Genomic DNA, 21980 nt, shown 5'->3' with positions numbered 1-21980 from the left:
GAGGAAGGGTTCTGAGGAAGGGTCACCGGACCCGAAACGTTAACTCTGTTTTCTCCTCCACAGATGCTGCCAGACCTGCTGAGCTTTTCCAGCACTTTGTTTTAGTTCCAAACAAACATTGGAGTTTGATTCTATCCAACAAACAAACTAAAGGCATTTCTTACGTATACAAGATTATATTTACATATATTTGAGGCACCGGGAGGAGCTCTCATAATTTTAAACCAGGTAATGTGATAAAAGATAATGCAATAGAATTTGGAACAAATGGGCACTGATGTTTATGAGCACAGCCATTCAGAGGTAAGGTCACACTGACTTTAGACTGAAACAAAAACATCCTAGTGAGATGAGATTGAAATATAGCACAGAAATGATTACAGATTATCCAAAAGGTCAAAGTAAATGTCATAATCATGGTATAAGCTTCACAGCAAAAACATTTAGAATTTGATATGTGCCTTATTTATTGTGGAGGTACTGTTGGTAGATTCACACGTTTGCTTGATTTGTATTCCTCTTCAGGAAAACTTTGCACTAATAGTTTTCAGTTTTAAAAAAAACTTAAAGGGGCAGGTGACACAGTGACGAAACATGTTTCTGTTTCAACCTATTGCCTTTTCTGTTAATTCCAACTGGAAATATTTTCCCCTCAGACTGTACACCTGATGTGGAATGTATTTTATAAATATTAAGACTGTAACAATCAAATTGAGTTGAATTTTCTTACAAATCTTGTAATATTCATGTTGAAATGTTTTGATTTACAAATTGTTTGAATAACTAATACTTTTGGAAATAAAATTTCCTATCCACTTTCCCTAAGCAAGACATCCTCCTAGACTAAATTGTATCCTCATAGTGATGAGCAATGTAATTGAAAGGCTAACGTATAATATACATCTTCAAAAACTGGGCTTACAATAAGGAAAATAATTTTCCAGTGTGATTGAAAGGTTGGCTCAGTATCCTGCACTGGGAAAGTGATGATACTTTGCAGATACTGACAGTAGGCCAGATAAGGATGTGAATGAATGAATGATTTATTTTCACATACATCTAGGAGATACAGTGAAAAGTGTTCGGTCACCACAATCCGGCACCATTCTGAAGTACAAAAGAATAAAAAGAAATTACTTAAATAGAGTTCTTCGTCATTGGCCAGGGCTCCAAACACGGCTCCAGGAGTTCTGCAAAGTCCCCGCTCTGGGCTTCCCACAGCCAGGAGCCCCCACCCTGGGGACCGACACCACCGCAGTTGGTGACCTACTGTCACAACCACCACCGCCGAAAGAGTGCACGCTCTTACGCAGTGAGGAGTCCTTGCTCCACCATCGCCACAGCTGATGCCCCGCCACCGCCGATGTCCCGCCACCATCCCAGAAGTCCACTTCCTGTGTCCGCATGGGTTTTCACCGGTTTCCTCCCACCGCCCAAAGAGGTGCAGGTTAGATGGATCGGCCGCGCTAAATTGTCCGTAGTGTCCAGGGATGTGCGGGTTAGGCAGATGGGCCATGTTAAATTGCCCCATAGTAATCTGGGATGTGTAGGTTAGCTGGATTAACCATGGTAAAACGTAAGGTTACGGGGATAGGGTGAGGGGGGTAGGGTCTGGATGGGATGCTGTTCGGAGGATTGGCTGAATGGCCTCTTTCTGCACTGCAGGGATGCAATAATGGTTCCCAGCACCGCCCCCCCGCCCCCATGGTCTTAAGCAGTCACCTTTCTCATAGCAGCTGTCCCAAGCTTTGGTGCATCCCTCTGCATATAGTCTTGGACCTTGGAATGTATCAGTCTGCAACACTCAGTAATGGCCAACTACACAGACTGGTAGAGATAGTAGAAACTGCCGATGCTGGAGTTTGACATAACAAGGTGTGGAGCTGGAGGAACACAGCAGGCCAGGCAGCATCACAGGATCAGGAAAGCTGACGTTTCGGGTCTGGACCCTTCTTGAGAAATGCCCCTCCCTCCTCACTGACCTACCCCCATCCCAACTTCCTACATACACTCACCTTTACTAGCTTCATCCCCGCCTCCTTGACTTGTCCGTCTTCTCTCCACCTATCTGCTCCACTATCCACCTACTATCACAGCTTTCCTGCTCCTCTAATGCTGCCTGGCCTGCTGTGTTCCTCCAGCTCCACACCTTGTTATATTATGCGCACTGGTAGATCAGTTCGTTTTAGGCAAATCGAAGGACACCTTTGACTGAGCTAATAGTCCTCAACGCACAGTTGATGATTATATTGGCGTGTGTCCGAGGTAACAGCCCATAGAGCAGAGTTTTGCATCATAGAGCTGCTCATGACAAACCTTCACAAAAACCTCTACATCTTTCTATCGGGATCTTCTTTGCAAAGGCACATTCCATAAGGAAGTGGACAAGATCCTTACCACAGGCGTATAACAGCCAACCTTCACAGTCTTTAGCCACTACGGCGTCCTAAAAAAACCACATTTCATACACATACAAAGCAAGGAGCCCTTCAACATTTGAGTGATTTGGAGGTAATAACAGGCCATTTGCTAGTAATTTAATGATCATTTGTTAAATTAAATTTGTTCCTGTCATTGCCAATGGATGTAATGCAGATTGTATTACATGCTGAACTGAGATATTGAGTCACATTTGATAAGAGCAGACGAAATGACTCTGTATATTGCAATGCAAGTATCTCTCTCGCAAAGCATAAAACAGCGAAATTGGTCAATTTTCTCTCCAGATGCTGTCTCTTTATAATGAATGCTGAAGGGACAAAGCTGCCTCATTTCTCACTGTGCCTGTCATAGGCAGAACCTGCTGACATCTCACCCACATGACATTCACAGAAGAATTTGATTAATGGAAAGAGATTGTCAGATTTGAGCTGTAGATAACACCTTTACATTTAAGTTACCTTGTTAGTTAAAAGATGTCAGTGCTGGAGAAGTCGAGCCGACATAATTACAAAGTATTCTGATGTTAGGCTCAAAACTTTCACGATGTCTCCTCCGGTCTACCTGGGGAAAAAAAATTCACAGTGAATAGGAATAAGTGTAATTTATTGGAGTTTTCATTCTGAATGCCACTGATGTGTAACTATTGTTTTGGAAGTCTAGTTTAAATTCCCAGTGTTGTAGGTGGGTGGTAGTGTGTTACAGTTCACTCAGGAATTATGAGTTGCTGTGGTAACATACCATCTTACATGCATATCTGAAGCTAGAGATAGTGGTTATAGAAGTTCAACTTTCTTTCTTAGTTGACCAAGAATCCATCCTGCTCTCATTGCCGTCATTGCCATAGCCAAACTGTTTGGCTGCATTATGAAAGCACTATGGGGTGGAACTTAAATGTAGAGTTTCTGGATCAGAGACACAAGTCCTTTTAGTGTTGTAGATCCAAATGTATAAACGTTGCTGGGGCCGTGAAACTAATTTTGTTTCAGAATTACCACTATAGAGAACTTTTGTCTTCTACTGTTGGGAAATGTCATTTCAAATTAAAGCTTATTTCTAAAGAAAGATTTGCATTTATTGAATTTTTAAAATTTTACTTATTTTTGTATCCCATACCAGATTAGCAGAAATCTTTTGTAGCTAAGTACAGAGAAGACCAAATTGTCTTCACTCCATACCACGACCTCCATTTCCTAGCCGCCAACTCCATCCTCTCCTTTGTTACTGTCGGTGGCTGAAGCAGACCATTTATAATGTTGGTAATATATGTTATACCGAGATGGGATTCTCACCTTACATCTACAATGTCAACAAAATCACCTACTGGAGCATTGCCCAACACCATCCCTCCCTCAGCTCATCTACCACTGAAACCCTCATTAAGCCGTGCTTAACTCTATACTTGACTATGCCAGTTTTCATACCTGACCTCCCTTTGTCCACCCTCATGCAAAACTTTGCTGCTCATACACTAATTCACACCAAATCCTGTTCACCCAATATCCTTGTGGTCACTGTTTGCCCTTGCAATCCCTCTAGTTTAGAATCCTGATCCTTGTTTTCAAAGTCCCTCATGGCCTCACTCCTCCCTGACTCTTCCAGGCCCACGACCTTCCAAGATCTCAGAGCAACTCTAATTCTTGAACATGCCCAATTTTAATTGATCTGCCATCAGAGGCCACGGCTTCAAATAACTTGACCTTAAGTTGTAGAGTTCTCTCGCTAAACCTCTCCACGTCTCTCTCCTCCTTTAAGATGTTCTTTAAAATCTATGTCTTTGACCAAGCTTTTGGTCTTTAGTTCTATTATCTCCATCTGTGGCTTAGTGTCAAATTTAGTTTGATAATTAACACTGTCATGAAGTGCTTTGGAATGTTTCACTTCTACAAAATTGCTGGATGAATGTAGATTGTTATTGCTAGAGAGCACCTTTCATGACTTCAGGACTCCCTGTGCACTTCACAGCCAATGAAGTACTGTACTTCTTAAGTTGGCCACTGTTGCAGGAAATATGGGAACCAATTTGCACACAGGAAGGTCTCACACACAGTAATGTAACAACAATCAGTTAGTCTGATTTTGTGATTAAAAAAAAGAAGTTGCTGGAAAAGCTCAGCAGGCCTGGCAGCATCTGCGAAGAAAAGATCAGCGTTAACATTTCGGGTCCGGTGACCCTTCCTCTGAGCTTTTCAAGCAACTTCTGTTTTTGTTCCTGATTTAAAGCATCCGCAGTTCTTTTGGTTTTTATCTGATTTTGTGATGTTGGTTGAGGGATGCGTACTGATCAGGAAACCAGGGAGAGCTGAACTGGAATCTTTTAGCATGCAGATCACCTTGGGCCATGTTGTCTGATATCAGCTAACAACACAGACTGAGCATCAATTGTCGTGATTGGAATCAGGGCCAGGTGGGTCCATTGAGTATGAGATCCCTGATTGGGACTGTTAACCAGGGCCCATCAGGGAGCCCTGGCTGACAGATATAAAAAGGTGATTCAGAGAGTCTCCTCATTCTGGGGAATGGCTCTGAGCTGGCTGGTCAGAGCCTATATACTGTGTACACATAAATAAAGAGTGATTTGGTTACAGGATACTAGCTTCTGTGCAGTTATTTCAGGGGCCTTGCTGCATGGTGTTTTCTTACAAGCCAACAAACCAATAGGAGACCCAGATACAGCTTAATGGTTATTTTTCACGCACACAAAAAGAGGGTTTATCTTATCAGCATAAAGCCAACTGCAGAAATACAGACACCTCTAAGGTTTATGCATAATATTACAATTATAATTATAATTAAAATATTATGTATTACAATTCCCATGGTATGTCATCCAGGTGTTTGATGTTTTCTACTCTTTTGCTACAGTATCCATTGACATTACCTGTATTTCACCCAAAGGCTGCACTGATATTTCCTCTTCACTGTTAACAGGGGGGCCCCCAATTTATGAATATCTGACTTGCGACACTTATACTTACGAACATGATATCATACAGAGGTGTAATTTTAAAGACCAGAATGGAATGCATTTACAACCTAAGGACTGCCTGTAGTCTGTTGGCAGGAAAGTAAAAACAACTGCCTTCGGACTACATTTGTGATGTTTCAGGCCTGGCTATCTGCAGCTTATGAAGCACCATCTATTTGCAGAATTATCCAGGTGCAAGCATGATGATGTTTCCCGAAAGCTTGAGAATGTGGGACAAGCATAGGGAGTGTATGTAACAATTTGTTCATCGCCCATGTGGTTAACTGCACAGAATCCAGAGTGAGATCCTTCACACGAAACATGCTTAACGTTTGGATAAATTTTTAAATTCATTTGTGGGATGTGGGCATCACTGGCTAGGCCAGCATTTATTGTCCGTCCCTAGTTGCCCCTTGAGACAACTAGGGTGGTGGTGAGCTGTCTACCTTGCACCGCTGCAGTCCACCTGCTATGGGTTGACCCACAATGCCCTTAGGGAGGGAATTCCGGGATTTTGACCCCAATGACAGTGAAGGAACGGCGACATATTTCCAAGTCTGGATGGTGAGTGGCTTGGAGGGGAACTTGAAGGTGATGGTGTTCCCATATGTCTTCTGCCCTTGTCCTTCTAGATGGAAGTTGCCATGGGTTTGGAAGGTGCTGTCTGAGGAGCTTTGGTGAATTTCTTCAGTGCATTGTGCACAGAAACAATTCTGTTCAATTTCAAAGTCATTTTTTGTTTCCTTTTCATACGTTCCACAATAAGGTACTATGTTTACATTTATGCTGGAAATTGCTTATGTTTCTTTCACCCTTTCTGCTCATTAAAATTCACTTTTAGTTCTCTATTATAATTGAGGCTTTAACAACTTAAAATGGAAATGTCAGGAGAAAAAGCTTTGACATAGAATTCATAATATAATGTACACACTTGTCATGGCTAGGCTTTTGGCAAGCTTGCTTTCATTGGTCAGAGCATTGAGTTTCAGAGTTGGGATGTCTTGTTACAGCTGTACAAGACATTGGTGAAGTACATTTGGAGTACCATGTGCAGTTCTGGTCGCCCTACTATAGAAAGGATATTATTAAACCGGAACGAGTCCAGAAAAGATTAACTAGGATGCTATCTGGACTGGAATATTTGAGTTACAGGCAGAGGTTGGATAGGCTGGAACTTTTTCCCTTGGAGTGTAGGAGACTGAGGAGTGACCTAATAGAGTTATATAAAGTCATGAGAGGCATAGATAAAGTAGATAGCCAACAGCTTTCCCCCTTGGTAGGGGAGTCTAAAACTAGAGGGCATAGGTTTTAGGTGAGAGGGAGAGATACAAAAGGGCCCAGAGGGGCAAGTTTTTCACGCAAAGGGTAGTGAATGTCTGGAATGGGCTGCCAGAGGTAGTGGTGGAAGTGAATACAATTTCATCATTTAAGAAACATTTGGACAGGTACATGGATGGGATAGTTATGGAGGGATAAGGCCTAAATGCAGGCAAATGGCCCTAGTTCAGTTGAGAAAACTGGGCAACTGTGAAAACCTCTATGATTCTAGTCATGCCTTGCTAAAGTTAATGGGCTGAATGGCTTTTTTCTTTGCTGTACGGCTCTAAAGAGGCATTGGACAGAAGTCAGGCCTTAAATTTTCCATCCTTCTTAATTAGTCTGAGTGATCAAAAATGCTGAGGAAGTTTAAATGAGAAAATTCTTCGATATTGAAGAAAAACAGCACAATTACACATTTTGGCTAGACTGTGTTTATTACGTTTTATTGACGATTGGAAGTCTGTTCTCCTTTCATCACCTCATTGACAGAATGTGGAAATAAGTGTATTTCAGATTTATCATGTCTCTTGCTAATGTAATCGAAATATCATCAGCAAAATTTGTCAATGAGGTTTCGCTGAATCCGTTATGATGCAGCGAGGACAGAGATTAATGTAGTGGATTCTGGAACCTTGCTGCCACTTTGGACACTCTGAACACAAAACATGTTATATAAATTCTTGCTCTGTCTCATAACCCCTTGCATCTTCGCTTTCCTTGGAATACACAAGCCCCTGAATTGATTTCCTGTCACCTTTCCAGCTTCGATGAAAGAACATTGTTTTGCCTGCAGATTTCCATCGCAGATGCAGTACATCACCTGCAAAGTGCCAACAGTCACATCACAACACTTCCTACCTTACAACTTACCCATAAAATCCAGGCTAAGAGAATTGATTGGCTGCTTGTATATTTGAGAGTATTAATGCACTCAATCAACAACGACAGCTTCTATTTATTTAACTGGTGTCTTTAATGTAGAGAAAGCTTCAAGGCCTTTCAAATACAGCATCTGTAATAACTTGAGTTTCTGCGTTTACTCACTGAATTAATTAAAATTACAGAAAAATATTACATATACACATTGTCATTTGTCAAGTTTCAATATTTTTCTAATTGAGAAACACTGGTTAAGCATGGGCAGAAACCTTGTACACAATTCTGGGCACAATTCTTTAGCTGTCAACATAGAAATGATGTACTCAATTCGCACCAGGACTGAGGGACTTCATAAATGAATGATAGAATCCCCACAGTGCAGAAAGAAGCCGTTCTGTCCATTGAGTCCACACCAACCCTCCGAACAGCACCCCACGTAGACCTAGCCCCCTTACCTTATCCCATACCATCCTCATAACCCTGCCTTTCCCACCTAGCCCGCACACCCCTAGATACTACAGACAATTTAACAAGCAAATCCATCTAACCTGCATACCTTTGGATTATGAGAGGAAACCAAAGCACCCAGCAGAAATGATGAGAATGTACAAACTCTACACAGACAGTCACCCAAGGCTGGAATCGAACCTCACTCCCTGAGGCTGTGAGGCAGTGGTGTTGCAGCACTGAGCCACTGTGCTGCAACTTCAAGTAGCCATACATTAGCTGCACAGGCCAACTGAATTCCATTTTTTATAAAGTTGCGAACATGATTATGAGAAATTAATTTCCAAATATCTTCTACTAAAATGTTAGCTTTCAGTTTCAAGAGACCTCATTCCTGTTTAAGGTTCCCCCTCTGAAATTGGCTGGCCATGACCCAAGCAAGAGCCAGACTCACTGTTCTCAGAATGGCTCAGTAAAATACCATGGAGTTTCCAACGGAAGGAAGATCATAGCCCCCCTTATTTCCCTTCCCACCTGCATCCTTAACTATACCAATCCCCTTCCCCCTCCCCCAACAAAAGTATTGTGGATGCTGGAGATCCAAAATAAAAACTAGAAAGTACTGGTGGAGCTCAGCAGGTCTGGCAACATCAGTGGAGAGGGAAACAGAGTTAATGTTTTGAGCCCGATGTGACTCCTTTTCTGGTTTACCAATGTCCTTTAGGGAAGGAAATCTGCCATTTCTGTCCAGTCTGGCCTACATGTGACTCCAGCCCCACAGTGATGTGATTCACTCTTAACTGCCCTTTGAATTGGAATTGTAAGCCATTTTGAAAAATGGTCTTATTTGCTATTAACTCTGTTTCTCTCTCCATAGATGCTGCCAGACCTGCTGAGTTTTTCCATTACTTTCTGTTTTTCGAAACTAATCCATCCCCACCCCCTTCCCATCTCCCTCAAACAATCACCATCCACAAAGACCTCCTGGGATTTGTCTCTCAACTGCTCAAACCATCCATTTATTGGGTTATATTCATAGAATTTACTAGAGAACTTGGCTCAGCAGGTCTGTGCCAGTACTTACGGTCCATACAAGCCACCTCCAACTATATTTCTTCTCACCTCATCAACATAACATACCATTTGTTTAGGACATAGAACAGAAGTAGGACAGACCTTTGAGTGTAGGAGTTTGGATCTCATGTTGGGGTTGTACAGGACATTGATGAGGCATCTTCTGGAGTGCTGTCTGCAGTTCTGGTTGCCCTGCTGTAAAAAGCATATTATTAAATTGGAGAGGGTTCAGAAAAGATTTACCAGGATGTTGCTGGGAATGGAGGGTTTGAGTTATAAAAAGTAACCTGGGACATTTTTCAGTGAAGCATAGGAGGTTGATGGGTGACCTTATAGATATTTATAAAATCATGAGGGGCATAGATAAGGTGAATAGCAAGGGTCTTTTCCCTACGGTGAGTGGTTCAAAGCTAGGAGGCATATTTTTAAGGTGAGAGGAGAAAGTTTTAAAAAGGACATGAAGAGCAACTTTTTTACACTGACAGTGGAATAAACTGCCAGAGGAAAGTGGTGGATGTGGGTACAATTACAACGTTTAAAAGACGTTTTGATATGTTCGTGAATAGGAAATGTTTGGAGGGGTATGGACCAAATGCAGGCAGGTGGGACCAGTTTAGCTTGGGAATATGGTCAGCGTGGACTAGTTGGATTGAAGGGTCTGTTCCATGCTGTATGACTCTACGACTATGACATTTGGCCCATCGAGTCTGCTCTGCCATTCAACGAGATCATGAATGGACTGATAATCCCTAAGTTCAATTTCTTGCCTTTTCCCTATAACTCTTGATTACCTTACAGATTAAAAGATCTGTTGATCCTAGCTTTGAATATACTTTAAGACCCTGCCTCACTACAGTGTGGAGCTAGAGGAACACAGCAGGTCAGGCAGCATCAGAGGAGTAGGAAAGTCGACATTTCGATAGACCTTGTTCCTGTTTAAGGTTCCCCTTCTGAAATTGGCTGGCCATGACCCAAGCAAGAGCCACACCCACTGTTCTCAGCATGGCTCAGCAAAATACCTTGGAGTTTCCAATGGAAGAAAAATCATAGCCCTCTTATTTCCCTTCCCACCTGGATCCGTAACTATACCAATCCCTTCACCCCCAACAAAAGTATTGCGGATGCTGGAGATCTGAATGAGTCCTGATGAAGGGTGTAAACCCGAAACGTCGACTTTACTGCTCCTCTGATGCTGCCTGACCCGCTGTGTTCCTCCAGATCCACACTGACCTGAATCTGACTCCAACATCTGCAGTTCTTGCTATCTCCCAGACCCTGCCTCTCTAGTTGTCTGCAGTAAAGAATTCTGCAAAGTTACTACCAAAGAGAAAATTCCTTTGTCCTAAAGATCCTTACTCTGAGATTAAAACTTACTTAGGCTAATTTGTCTGGATCATGATCTGAAGATTGTATGTGCCTCCTGGAATATTAATGAGAGTTTGTTTATATTGTGGAGGTTTATGACTGGAGAGACAAAATATTGACATACATTAGCTGGAAATCAGCATTGATTATTCAATGCTGAGAAAGTCTAAGATCTCAGTGACATGCAGATTCAAGAAAAAGGCTTCACAGCTTACAGGACAGAAACTGAGGACTATAAGCACTGAAGTCAAACCTATAATTTGGGCAGGGAAAGCAAATTTCTCTGTTTTTTAAGTAACTGTACATGAATTATTGTGTGCAGTTTTAGTCTCCTAGTCTGAGGAAGGACATTCTTGCTATTGAGGGAGTTCAGTGAAAGTTCATCAGACTGATTCCTGGGATGGCAGGACTGACATGTAAGGAAAGACTGGATCGACTGGGCTTGTACTCACTGTAATTTGGAAGAATGAGCGGGGAGCTCATAGAAACATATAAAATCCTGATGGGACCCTACAGCCTAGATGCAGGAATTATGTCCCTAATGTTGGGGAAGTTCAGAATTAGGGATCACAGTCTAAGAATAAGGGGTAAGCCATTCAGGACTGAGATGAGGAAGAATTTCTTCACTTAGAGAGTTGTGAACCTGTGAAATTCTCTCCTTGGGGCCAGTTCATTAGCTATATTCAAGAGGGAGCTAGACATGGCTGTTGCAGCTAAAGGGATCAAGGGGCATGGGGAGAAAGCGGGAATGGGATACGAGATAGCATGATCAGCCATGATCATATTGAATGGCGGTGCAGGCTCGAAGGGCTGAATGGCCTACTCCTGCATCCTATGTTTCTGTGTTTCAATGATAATTCTGGGGAAGAGGCAGGATTTTGTTTGCTATGTGTTTTGAAATCTTTCAAATTGTGTTATAGCTTGGTTTGTTTTACTTTATTTTCATTTCTTTTGTATAACGAACTGATGTTTTGTCGGTAAAATCAAATCTGCAGCTAGTATTCTTCTGTTTCAGTGAAAGACTGCCGCATCAAATTATAAAGAAAACAAAAAATATGATCTATCAAGCCAGATGTCATTTAGGGATCTGACTTGTGCAATAGTAATATCATTTGGGATGATAACAATACACTTTTCACTGGAATCTTAGTCCAGATTATGGATTCCAATCATACAGTAGTGTTTGAATACACAACGACCTAAAGCAAGGACTAGCAACTTGACAGAACTGTGTTATGTAATGATAAAACCTGCAGTTAAATAGGAACCTTACCAATGGCCAAATGCATTATGTTTCCAAGAGGATCAATTTAAATATACCTCTCTCAGTGCAATGTTTTGTGTCAAATGTCAACAAAAGTGTAATTGTTGTCATGGTTACCGTAGCCAGCCCCGTTCATTATGCTTATTTCAGTGCAGGGAATCTTTAACTGTTGAGATAAGTGAACTTCATCTTGCCCGACCTGCAATTTCATGATGAAATGATACAACACAGAAAACTCAATCAATATGTTTATGTTTACTCAGTTGGTTCTTGTCTGTTGTTCTGCAGGACTGCACTGGATGGCTAAAAAATGAATGTTGGGTACGGATAGTTCATACAAGTAAAATGTAGTAAACAAATCTACAGACTATGCATACTCCATTTTTAACCCAGCCCCCACCTGAGCTATTGCTATTATATTTCTCTGTTTGCGTAGATCGGCTGAATGTTTGGGCAAAAATGAAAATTCTGCTTTATTCAATTCTGCTACATATATATTTAAAATATTGGCTACAGGAACAGTAGGCCAATGGACTCCATAGCCTGCTTTGCTGTTCAATAAAGTCCAGCCTGAAGTTCTCTCTCAAATCTGCTTTCCAGCTATATCTCGGTATCTTATGATTTCCCTGGTGCCCAAAAATCTATTGATCTCAGCCTTAAATCTTTACACATTGACTGAGTGTCCACAGCCCTCTGGGATAATCATAGCAATTCTTGGATTGGCTATATCTTATCACCAAACGTGTCTCGAAATCACAATATGTGGGCCATGTTGTGGAACAGAAAGATGTAGGGGTAGGGCCTAATTCTTTAAATTTGTGTCACAGGTAGACAGGGTGGTTAAGAAGATGTTTGGCACACTTGCCTTCATTGCGCAGATCTTTAAGTATAGGAGTTGGAACATCATGTTGATAATGTACAGGACATTGGTGAGGCCTCTTCTGGAGTACTGTGTCCAGTTCTGGTTCCCCTGTTATAGGAAGGAAATTATTAAGCTGGAGAGGGTTCAGAAAAGATTTACCAGGACGTTCTCAGTAATGGAGGATTTGAATTATAAGAATAGGCTGGATAGGCTGGGACTTTTTTCATTGGAGCCTAAGTTGAGGGGAATAACCATCCATTAGGGTTAAGAATCATGATATGGAGATGCCGGTGTTGGACTGGGGTGGACAAGGTCAGGAATCACACAACACCAGGTTATAGTCCAACAGGTTTATTTGAAAACATAAGCTTTCGGAGCATCACTCCTCCTTCAGGTGTTAGTGAGAGTGGTGGTATCAGACACAGAATTTATAACTAAAAGATCAAAGGGTCACACAACTCATGAGAATATATTAAACAAACCTAAGATGCTGTTAAATCTTTAATCAGTTATAAGGTTTTAATTGGTCAATATGTATATGCAAATCCCCGAATTTCTTTCAAGTCACTGCCCTGAGAGAACTAAAGGTTTTATCAGTGTTAGGAAGAGGTGACATTTTAGGACAGACAATGCATGTTAGGTGTGAGGCCTTGTTTCGAATCGGTTTGTGTTTTGGTTTAGCGTCAGACTGGTTTTATTTCTAAAGTAGGAATTTATAAAACGCTACTTTGACTGACTGTCTATAAATTGTGCGCAGTTTGAACAAAGTTGATAGTGTTGTAAAGAAGGCGTATAGTGTGTTGGCTTTCATTGGCAGGGGAGTTGAGTTTAAGAGCCGTGAGGTTATGCTGCAGCTCTATAAAACTCTGGTTAGACTGCACTTGGAATATTGTGTTCAGTTCTGGTCACCTCATTACAGGAAAGATGTGGAAGCTTTAGAGAGGGTGCAGAGGAGATTTACCAGGATGCTGCCTGGACTGGAGGGCAGGTCTTATGAGGAAAGGTTGAGGGAGCTAGGGCTTTTTTTATTGGAGCGAAGAAGGATGAGAGGTGACTTGATACAGGTTTACAAGATGATGTGAGGTATAGATAGAATGGATAGTCAGAGACTTTTTCCCAGGGCGGAAATGACTATTACGAGGGGGCATAATTTTAAGGTGATTGGAGGAAGGTATAGGTGAGATGACAGAGGTAGGTTCTTCACACAGAGAGTGGTGGGTGCGTGGAATGCACTGCTGGCGGTGGTAGTGGAGTCAGATACTTTAGAGACATTTAAGCGACTGTTGGATAGGCACATGGAGGATAGTAAAATGTAGGGTGTGCAGGGTAGTTTGATCTTAGTAGGATAATAGGTCGGCACAACATCGTGGGCCAAAGGGCCTGTACTGTTCTTTGTTCTAAATAGAATGTGTCTGCAAATACAAATTCACCCCATAGATGCGTGTGTTTGTGCATGTGTGTGTGTGTGAGAGAGACAGTATATGTGAGGGGGGGAGAGAGAGAGAGAGAGTGTGTGTGTGTGTGTGTGACTGTGTGCGTCTGTGTGTGCGGGAGAGAGAGTATGTGTGAGGGAGAGAGAGTGTGTGTGTTTGTGTGTGTGGGGGGGGGGGAGAGAGAGTATGTGTGAGGGAGAGAGAGAGAGAGTGTGTGTGTGTGTGAGAGAGAGAGAGAATATGTGAGAGGGAGAGAGAGAGAGTGTGTGTGTGACTGTGTGCGTCTGTGTGTGTGTCTGTGTGTGTGTGAGAGAGAGAGAGAGAGAGAAAGAGTGTGTGTGGTTAAAAGTCTAGAGCAGGGTCACTTTATGTGCACGGACAGGCTCTCAGCTGATGGATTGGACCATGGTGCAGCTGAGGGCAGCTTGCCTGCTCTCTTATCCTTGCTTTGCCAAACCAATTAGCTCAGTCAGCAACCAGGCAACTGGCCTCACTGGTCAGCGGTCTTCAGTTAAGGGTGCATTGTTGTATGGCCAATGTGCTCTGTCAGTGTCCCACCTGCACCAAATGCAGAGGTAGCAAGCAAGCAGTCACATCTCAAAGTCTTAGTCCTCATCAAAGTCCCTGGAGGCATCCATCAGTCAGGTAACCCAGCTCAGTTACTGCACCTGCACCATCAACTCGGTGAAAGATGCTCTTTGGTCTGCCCAAGCCTTGTTGGTCTTCCAGAGCAAGGAGTTGACCCCGACCGAATGTTGCAGACTGGCACATACCAAGGTCCAGGACAACGTGCTGAGGGACACACTAAAGCTTGGGGCAGCTGCTGCCAAGGTGCATTGGGGAAAGACCACCATCTGGGGTCTTCCTGCTGAAGGTAAAGGGGGGTCCGTTCAGTAATCAGACCCTCCTAGTGCCTCAAATGCATGTAAATTTAGTCATATATGTGTAAGAGATGCCTTTGGTTTATTGGGATAGAGACAAACTCCAATGTTTGTTGACATTGATATGCTACTGTACAGAACAGAGCTGCTTTTGTGACAATGTATATATATATAAAGAATTTTTTATAAATAGAGTATACTCTTGAAATTTAAAAAAAAACCCAGCTCAGGAAGTGAAGAGCAGCTTCCAATATCAGGCAGTGGATGGATGGCTCATACATTGACGTGTGTCTGGGTGAGCTTGGTCATGAATCCATGCTTTTACAGTGTGGGATGTTGTTTATGGTCAATCCTGTGGCTCCATAGTAGCCAGTCTGGGGGATGGGGCTAGTGCTGCCAGGGAAATATACAGCCAACAATCAGGAGTCTTGTCCAGTTAGGTCACTCAAGCAGTGAACCACACTCTCACCATCTAAGGTTCCCACTCTTAGTTCACCTATTCTCTTTTTATAAACTTGGAGAAGCTCTTGTTGTTTGTTTTTATGTTCATTGACAATTTACGTTCATCATTCATTTTTTCCCTCTTTATTAGCATTTTAGTCATCATTAAACAAATTCAAAGTCCTCTGGCCTACCAGTAATTTTTTTCCACTTTGTATGCCATCATTTTTTGATTGAATACTCTCCTTTATTGCCTTCGTTAATCAAGTGTGATTTATCCTTCTGATCAAGTCTTTCTTTTTGTCCAGAATACATTTTTGCCAAACGTTATGCAATATCTGCTTAAATGTCTGTCACTGACTTTCCTGTTACTGTTAACCTACCTACTTTACATAACTCTTAATTCAGACCTCTGCAATTGCCTGTCTTGAAATTGAGATCACTGGTTTGAGACTTTATGTTGCTCTAGCTCAAACTGAATTTGAGATTCTTCTGTTCTATATTGCTGTTAGCCTGCTCCCTCCCCAGAGGATCCTCAACGGCGAGATTTCTTAATCCTACCTCATTACACATCAGTAGATCTGAAATAGCCTGCTCCCAGGTAAGATGACGGCGGATTAGAAATGCTGCAGCTGGCGCTTCTCCATTCTGTATGTGCTTTTACTCCTGTTTCTTTTCTCCCTGCCTTTGAAGTACGGTTAGCGGAGATGCCAGTGGTCTGAGTGGGGATGCCAATGACCAGTGGGTCAGCACGTGGAGCATGTGGAGGTCCCCTGCATTGGTCTGCTGTGGAGAGGCCTTGGAGAGAGACTGCGATATTTGTCTCTTTAACTTTGCTTCTCGTTTTTCTGACTTATAGTCATACTGTGTATAGCTGTAATATAACTTTGTTTCTTCATTCCTCTATTCTGTAACCAAGGATTGAACCTGGGAACCTTTGTACCTAAGCTGGCGTTGTAAATGGCAACTTATAAACTTTTCACTCATCTGAGTACATGTGATAATAAAGCTAATACAATCCAATTCAATTCTGGTGCGTTCTGCATTTACTGCTCTGGGAAACAATCCCTTATGCACTCTACAAATTTGTTTTCCCTTTTATCCTTGCCAATCTGACTTGTCCATTCAGTAAGCAGATTAAAATCACCCATGGCAATTGTTCCCTTCTTATATGCCTCCATTATTTCCTGAATTATACTTTGTTCAGCAGTGAGGTAAGCATTCAGGGGCTTACAGATGGCTGCTTCAGATGCATTATTTGCCATGCTATTCTATATGTCCACCCAGACTGGTTCCTCATCATAATCTGTACACCTCCACACTGATACTTTCCAAGATCAACAAAGCTACCCAACTCCTTTTCCTTTTTGTTTATTCTTCCTGAATATTAAATACCCTTGAATAATGAGTTCCCAGTCTTTGTCACCCTGCAGCCAAATCTCCATACTAGCTACAAAGTCCTAATCACTTACTTGCCATTATCTTGTTGCGACTGCTGTGTGCTTTCAGATCAACAGCCTTCAGCTTTGTCTTTATTGTTTATTGGTCATGGTCACCTGGCAGGAACCAGTCAAAACAATGTTGTCAAGCAGTGGTTTGCTAGTTCAGAACTTGTCTCCATGATGTCTGCTTTTACTCTCACTGTTCAGGAAAAATGCGATATTGTATATGACTTACAGCAAACACCATATTTAAAATTGCAGCCATCTCTTTGCACAGTCTCCTTGGTTTAAAGAAGTAGCTTCATTTTTAATCCATATTTGACATGTAAAGGAAATTAAAAAAATATGATTGCTACAGTACTCCTGTTCTAATGTTCCTATGACCCACTGCCTTTGGAATAGTCCTGTTTAGCTCTACTGCAGCATGAGTTGACAGCTTGAGGATAGGGTTGACTAAGTTTACCACAATATGATTCATGAAGGAAGGGAAAATAAGGGAATTTGTTGTTACTTGATACTTAAGATTTGTAATCCTTTGAAAGCATGGGCCTTGATCCAGAAATATCAAGGAAAAAGCAGAGATAGGGGACAAGTGGTTGCAATCAGAAGAAAATAGGATCTGAATTAACTCAATGACTATCAAGTCTAATTCTGAAAATCCACTTTCATCTGTAAAAGGAGAGTAAGCTAGTGAAGGTAAGGGCACAAACTCTGCCACCAGGATAAAAGGCTTTGTGGCTCAGAGTGTCTTTTAACAGAATGATGCACATTGTACCCAGCCACATGACTCTGTGATGTAGTCTAACAACAATGTACAGTGTGTGGGAGTTGCAAGTTTGAAAGTAAATTTTTTAATTTGAACAGAGCTCCCCTGTTGCCTTCAGTGGCAGAAAGTTGCAGATTTACTCACCAAGGTGATGATTTTGCTGCATTATATGAACTTGAGAAAGAGGATCAGTGTTCGACCATACAGCCCCTTGACCCTAGGATCATGGTTGATCTCTGCCTCAAAGTAATGTTCCTGCTTGCTCCCCACTTTGCTTAACTGGCTGACCTACCAAAGATCAGTCCATCTCAGTCAGAAATTTGACTTTGTCATGGAACAGCCACGACGCTCAGCGATTGAGAATTCCAAAGTCTGTTCTAAATGACCCTTACCCTGATGATAGCACTGTGTTCTGGACTACCCAGCTCAGGGCAAACACTTTGTCAGTGCTCACACTTAATCCTGTATGTTTTCCTTGAGACAAGTTCATTCTTGATTGCCCCAGACAAAAGGAAAGTCAAACTCCTGTTTAGTTATAGGGCTCTCTTCTATAACTCTTTGCCTCTGCATTTACATCTATCATTAGGGGCCAGTGTCCCAATGGGCCAGGTTGGATTGACACATAACAGTGGCATATGGGTATTCCAGCAATCTAGTGAGTGTGTTTGCCCATATGTAACTTGGCACAACAGAAGGGTTTCACTTGACACCACATATATAGTGCTACGCTTTCCTGGCACTTGAACAGCCAGGTTTTTGCCAGTTATGTCTGAGAGCTCTTCTTGGTTTTGCCCACTGAAGGTACATATGAGGAATGAATAGCTCATGCCTCACCTTCCCCCTCCCCACAAACCCCTCAGCACCTCGCGGTCTCTGCCCTTTAAAAGTGACAAATGGAAAATTGGCAATGACCTTCAAAATCCAGAGAATGGAGTTCTGACTCCTGCCTTTAAGGGTGCAGTTTGGAGATGGGGGCTAATTCTAATGAATAACTAAATCCGTTTGCAATCTAAATCATTGCACCTCAACCCTCCCAATGTCACCTTGTTTGTGCTGACAGACTAACCATTGCCCATCTCTAGAACCATCACTCTCCACATATGCATCGATTCCTGGTACCATTAGCGGGATGGTGGCTTAGTGGGTGGTGCGGTGGCTCAGTGGTTAGCCCTGCTGTCTCACTGTGCTCAGGACCTGGGTTCAATTCCAGCCTTGGATGACTGTGTGGTGTTTGCATATTCTCCCTGTGTCTGCGTGGGTTTCCTCGTGCAGACTAGGATTGCCCACAGTGTCCAGGGATGTGCAGGTGAGATGGATTAGCTGTGGGAAATGCAGGGTTACAGGGATAGGGTAGGTGGCTGCATCTGGGTGGGATGCTCTTCAGAAGGTTAATGTGGACTCTATGAACCAAATGGCCTGCTTCCACACTGTAGGGATTCTATGAACAGCTGAAATTTGAGGGGAGAAATTCAAGTTGTAATATTTTCATTCTCCCTTATGCTAATTCCTTTGACCAGCATAAGAATGCGGGAGAGTAGTTATTTACCTTTTGCATTTGCATCCAAATCATCATTTTGTGAGTATGTTTTACAGCCCGTTAGCCCTTTTCTCTTTGCCTCTGCTTAACACAGTGCTTCTGTGTTACAAATGCCTTGTGTTGTGATTGACCTCAGATCAGTGAAAATATTCATGTCAGATCCACAAGCAAACCTACAACATACCAATTTTGAAGAAGCATCAATTGTTTAAATATTCACTTTGAAATAAACATCTAGAGAGCAATTCCTTTGGTGCTTTATAAAACACTTGATAGTCTGTGGACAAGATATATCTGTCTGACCTTTGTGCTTTTTGTTTAGTAGTTATTTTCTCCTTTATTGAAGGTGCTAATTCATGTTGGGATTTAGATGCTTGAGCAGCTATAGATATTAGGCACCATCACTCAGTAAATATTTTTCACACGTAAATTAAGCAATGAGTGACTATGTGATTCCACTGTGAATCAGTCCTACATCGTCCCACATCTGAAGTCCGCATGTCTAAAGGGATTTCAAGAACACTGTACAGGATAAGGACTCACTGAAATTTCTTTTCTCTCCCTAGATTGGAGATCCTGAAGATGCTAACAGCATCTTAACTCCTCTGATGCTGCTTGGCCTGTTGTGTGCATCCAGCTCTACACCTTGTTATCTCAGATTCTCCAGCTTTGGCAGTTCCCACTATCTCAGCATCTTAACCAACATCATTTTACATGACCTTGTGATGCCTCTGGTTTACATAACTCAGTCCCCAGGTTATGAATTATATTTACACACTTTAACAAGGAAAAGGGAAAGAGAGACATCATATTGAGGACATACAGGACGTTGCTGAGGCCTGTTCTGGAATACTGTGACCAATTCTGGTCGCCCTGTAATAGGAAGAATAATTATTAAGCTGAAGAGGGTTCAGAAAAGATTTACCAGGACGTTGCCGGGTATGGGAAGGTTTGAGTTATAAGGAGAGGCTGGGTAGGCTGGGACTTTTTTCACTGGAGTGTAGGAGGTTAAGGGGTGACCTTATAGAGGTTTATAAAATCATGAGGGGTATACATAACGCAAATGGCAGATGTCTTTTCCCTAGGATTTCAAGACTAGGGGTCATAATTTTAAGGTGAGAGGAGAGAGATTTAAAAAAGATATGAGGGAAAACTTTTTTACACAGAGAGTGGTTTGTGTGTGGAATGAACTTCCAGAGGAAATGGTGGATGCAGGTGCAGTTATGAGGTTTAAAAGACATTAAGATGAGTACATGAATAAGAAACGTTTGGAGGCACATGTGCCAAGCAGGCAGGTGGGACTAGTTTAGTTTGGGATTATGGTCGGCGAGGACTGGTGGGACTGAAGGGTCTGTTTCCATGCTGTGTGACTCTGTGAGAAAGAGAGAGAGAAAGAGAGAAAAAGGAATTTTATAACGTTTTTCAGATCCTCAACCTGAAGGAAAACTCAGTAAATTTTGCAAGTGACACATCTTAGTCTGAATTGTAAGCTTCAAAATGGAACTCCAGTACAACCAGTGTGTTCTTTCCATGTATTGCTAGTTTTGAATGTTTTTTGTCCTATTGGGATGACACCTCTGATCACCTCACAGCCAATTTGACATTGCATTTGAGTTGCAATGTGAGGAAACAAACACCTTTTGATAAGATTGTGGAAGTAGAATAGAAAGAACAGAGGAGGCATGAGACATGAAATCCATGTTTAAGGAGAAACTTTTCTCACTAGCATAGGTTGGATAGCCAGAGGACAAATTCAAGTAACATTCACACTGCACAAGTGACAGACAATGACTGTCTCCTATGAGGGAAAATTTAACCCTCTCCTGCTAACTTTCAATACATTACTGCTACATTATCAATGTTTTGGGGATTAAAATTGATTAGAAACTGAACTGGACCAGTCACATAAATACTGGAAAAGCTTAGATTTCCATGGCGAGTCACTCACCTCCTGACTCCCCAGAAATCTGTCCATTACTTACAGTCAGGAGTGTGATGGGATTTTTCCCCACTTGCCTGGATGGGTGCAGCTCCAATAACATTCAAGGAGCTCAACGCCATCCAGGGGAATGCAGTCCTGCTTGATTGGTCACCACCTTCAACATTCAGTCTCTCCATCACAATGTTTACCACCTAGAAGGCACACTGCAGCTCCTTAGATTAATAATGATTATAAGTGGATAATCCTTAGACAGCACCTTCCAAACCTGCGACTTCTACCATCTTGAACGACAAGGGCTGTAGATGTGTGGGAATACTACCGACAAGTTGCCTTCCAAGCCGCACCATCTTCACTTGGAAATATATCGCTGTTCCCTCACTGTCGCTGGTTCAAAATCCTGGCACTCCCTTCATAACAGCATTGTGAGTATATCTACTCCCTGCGGACTGCCAAGATTCAAGTAGGTAGCTCACAACCACTTACTGAATGGGAGATAAATACTGGCCTACCTAGTGACACCAACATCTTGTGAATGAAAAATAAAGTTTGAGTAAGAAAGAGAAACGGAGCTGACATGAAGAAAGCCATTTTTTTACAGAGATTTACTGTGAGGTGGAACATTGTTTTGAAAGCAACTTTCAATCATACCTTTCAAAAGAGAATTGAATGAATGCTTGAACTGAAATGTTCTGCAGGACTATGGGGAAATGAAACAAATTGGATAACACTTTCAAAGAGGTGACCTAGGCTTAATGATCTCTTTATGTGCTATGATTTTGGATCCATCTTTTTAGCTATTGAATGTTAATTAGTAAGGTTTGGAAATGCGAGACCGTTTGTAACAGAGATTTAAAGACAGAATTAATTCCTGCTCCCTTCACACTTTCTCCACTTGTCTCTTAGGCAGCCAAAACTATAGC

The 21980-nt window shown here is 42.0% G+C and overlaps 1 long non-coding RNA gene across 1 annotated transcript in view; it reads left to right on the top strand.

Annotated features, from left to right (window-relative positions):
- Positions 1-21624, top strand: part of LOC125487241 — an 84414-nt gene extending 62790 nt beyond the window's left edge. Inside the window, exon 3 of the long non-coding RNA XR_007265736.1 lies at positions 19685-21624. This is a non-coding gene — a long non-coding RNA (uncharacterized LOC125487241). The remainder of the gene's footprint in view (positions 1-19684) is intronic.
- Positions 21625-21980: the final 356 nt, after the last annotated feature.

Source organism: Rhincodon typus, chromosome 38 (assembly GCF_021869965.1).
Source record: "Rhincodon typus isolate 14 chromosome 38, sRhiTyp1.1, whole genome shotgun sequence".
Classification (NCBI taxonomy): Eukaryota; Metazoa; Chordata; class Chondrichthyes; order Orectolobiformes; family Rhincodontidae; genus Rhincodon; species Rhincodon typus.
This window is presented reverse-complemented; position numbering and strand designations above follow the sequence as displayed.